Here is a 3,627-nt window from a genome sequence, read left to right as displayed (position 1 = left end):
TTCCGGCTCAGAGAGGTATGATTGCAGTCTAGGGGCATGTACTGATCAGACATATTTTGACATTCGACCGGCCGATCTATCTTGAAAAATTTTGACTTAAACCATGGCTCTGATACCACTAAATGTAACCCCCTCAGATCGATGCGAGTAGCCCGATCCGATTCGGGAAGTCACATTAGGGCCACCGGAGCGACCCACCGTAAAAATAGCGGAAATTTTAAAACTTTTTATCAGAACATGTAAACTTATAAAATCATTTATCACTATTTAAAATTAAAACAGATTTCCAAACTCGTATATAAATCAAAATACAATTACATGCCCCCTAATCACAAGTACCATACTCTGCAACCACGCCGGAAGAACTCCCTTACTGAAGTCGATAGATGCACTGGTACAATTGTTTTAACCTGAAAATGTGAGTAATAGAGTGAGCTTTGGAAAGCTCAGTAATACAGAACTACCAGATGATGCTGCTACATGACATGTAGATAAATGGAAAGCCATATAATTTCCTTATTGAATCATATGTATACCAGTTTGCAGAGTAATTTGGGGTTCCCTTAGAAGTTCATCGAGTAGAAGCCATGAATCTCAGTTCATAAGAAACCTTTCAAAGTATGACATTTTCAAGAGATCGAATAGGATGTCTAGTGTGTTCCAACAGTATAATAAAATCATAATAGGTACAAATCATAGTCCAGTAAATCTCACAATTTCGTAAAAGAGTTTAACTTTTGAAAATCATAGTTTAAACCATTTTCTGGTACACCATCAGTAGTTCCCAAAAATTATTTTCCATATAGCTTACTTTATGCACATAGCAAAAAAAAAAGCCGACTTAAGGATAGGCTATGAAGCTTGTATCCTTAAGCCCAAGTCAATAAGTCCATATAGCTTACCCTAAGCACACAGCAAAGGAAAGCCGACCTAATGAAACATCTTGGGGCCCTCAAGAGTCACATTAGGCCCATTTAGCTTGATCAGAGCTATTCCATCGTAATTCAATTCCAAAATTCAATTGCACCGTGACATAAATTCCATAAATCCAAAAACATGGTAATCATATACCATTTCAAAACAAAAATTAGATAGCAGCCATATTCCATAAATTGTCACATAAAATTGGTGCATCCATAAAACAATAACCAATGAATTCGGTGTACCACATATTAAAACCAATAAAACAGTTCAGTAATAAGTAGGGAACACACTAGAGAATCCAAGTATTTCCAGAGGCCATTGTAGTTATCATTTTGGATAACATGAAACTTATGAAATTTGAACGAATTCCTGGAACAAGGTCCTATTGAGGAGAATCGATTACTAACCGATCTAGCCAGACATTTAATGTTGATACATTAGAATCCCACTATATTTTCGTGTGCTTTAGGAAAACGTTCAGGAACCTTTTGTAACATCCCAAAATACGGGTTAGTGACCAAAAGTGTAAAATTTCAGAATATGGTGATTAAAGTATAATAGTTTAATAGTTTAATGATTTGTTCGGAAATATTTCCTAAAAGTTTATAGTAATTATCCAAAGAATTAAAGGGCAAAATGGTCATTAGACTTGAAAATTATAATTAAATGATATATATATATGGATAAGGATGGGAGATTTTCCAGAAAAATCTCTTCTCTCTTTTCTTCTTCATTTTCTCTTCTTCACGTGTGAAGCCAAGCAAAGGTGAGTTTTCTTTTGAGCTGATTATGTGCTGAAATTTAAGTTTAGTTTTGATTATTAGATGCTAAGTAAGATTAAGGAAGGATTAATTTGCTTTAAAACAACAAAATGAAGAGTTTATGAGGATTTAAAGATTTGGAGTTTTTGAATGAAATATCGAAATAAAGTTTATATTGAGAATTGAAAGTTGAATTTGACTTGTCATCAAGTTAATTAAGGGATAGGAAGTGTTAGAATAGGAATTTGAACATGTTGCAAAACTAGTATAATTTTTGCAATTTCATAGGAATGACTAGATTTGAAGTTAAAGAAGTGATTATGGAATAGAAATAAGTTTAAGTATGTGTATTAAAGTTAGGAGTATTAAAGGAAGTGAAATAGGAAGGTTTGAGTTGAAAATTGATGTTTTTCGAGCTTAGAATATAATTTCTGGGTAGAGGGAACCGATACCCTATGAATGGGAATCGATTCCCCCTCTTGAACGAAAAATTTCCAGTATGTTCAGGGGGTATCGATTCCCCTTGGAGGGGGTATCGATTCCCCCCTAAATGAAAATATAGAATTGATTCATTAAATCGGTTTAAATTATTAACATCAAGTTTAAAGTTTAGGCTCCTGATAGTTGTTTTGAAATGATATATTTATGTAGATATTGAGCCTAAACAAGTTCCGGAATAATCAAAGGATTATAATCGAATCAAAGCAAGGCTAAGGTGAGTGCAATTTAAATTGTACTTATGTGATTGATCAAACATTGGCTTGCGATGAGTCAATGATAGAGTTACTATGGTAAGAGGTAAATTATATAATGTTGTGTGATTACTCTGTGTGCATTAGTACATAGAAATGGATGTATGTTTATATGTTACATGATTTACATGTTTACATGAAAATGCAACATATGATATTAGATATGTGCTTACACATACATTTGATATGTGATAGAAGAGAAGGAACATGTGATTATGATATCAAGGATTACACGTACATGTGATACGTGACTGCAAAGAAAATATATGTGTTTATAAGAGAAAGAATATGAATAAGTAATGTGAACGGTCATAAATGATAATGCCCATGTTATGTGATATGAGAGCTAGGGGTATAGTTGGCATGCCAAGGGTCGAGGGTTACCTATGTTCTTCGGGACATATGGACTGTTTACCTATGTTCTTCGGGACATATGGACTGTTTACCTAGGTTCTTCGGAATCTATGGACTGGTCCTTCGGGACATTGATCGAGCTGTGGTGACAGCATATGTGTGCACAACCTCAATGTACTCACATACCTTAAGTTCTCAAAAGTATACATGGGCGAATACATGGTCCTTACAGAGAGTAAATAAATAAATTGATTTGCTACTATGTATGTTTTGTTGTGAAGTAGTATATGTGTTCCATGGTATGTAGAGAAAGGTTCGATATATGTATTTATATGATAAAAAGGTACTAAAAGTACTTGTATTATCTCATGTCATCATGTATACTGAATTATATGCGACTTGATTGAATGTTATATTTATGAGTAATGCATTATTATTATGTTTTTGCTTCACTAAGTCTATGACTTAGCGTGTAAGTGATTTACACGTAGGTACTGAGAAGCAGAAGGATCAAAGCTAAGTTCATAGTAACAACATATCTCTGCTCAAAGACCAGATCAGAAGTAAATTACACAGTATGTATTATTATGTGATAAATAGGTTGGCATGTAAATAAAGTAGGTAAATTAGGTATTGATGCTCTGATCGAGTTTTGTAATATTTTAAACATATTTATATAAGTACAACTGCAAAGAAATGAACTGTTAAATTTTTACGAGTGTTATGTACAATTTACGAAAATCACTGTAGCAGGTTACTGTATTACTGTTCATATCGTATTTCACCGTTCATAAACACGTTTTTATCTCAAAATTTTATACCAAACATAATTGAAT

Source organism: Hibiscus syriacus, unplaced genomic scaffold (assembly GCF_006381635.1).
Source record: "Hibiscus syriacus cultivar Baekdansim isolate YM2019G1 unplaced genomic scaffold, ASM638163v2 tig00111621_pilon, whole genome shotgun sequence".
In the NCBI taxonomy this organism is placed as follows: Eukaryota; Viridiplantae; Streptophyta; class Magnoliopsida; order Malvales; family Malvaceae; genus Hibiscus; species Hibiscus syriacus.
This window is presented reverse-complemented; position numbering follows the sequence as displayed.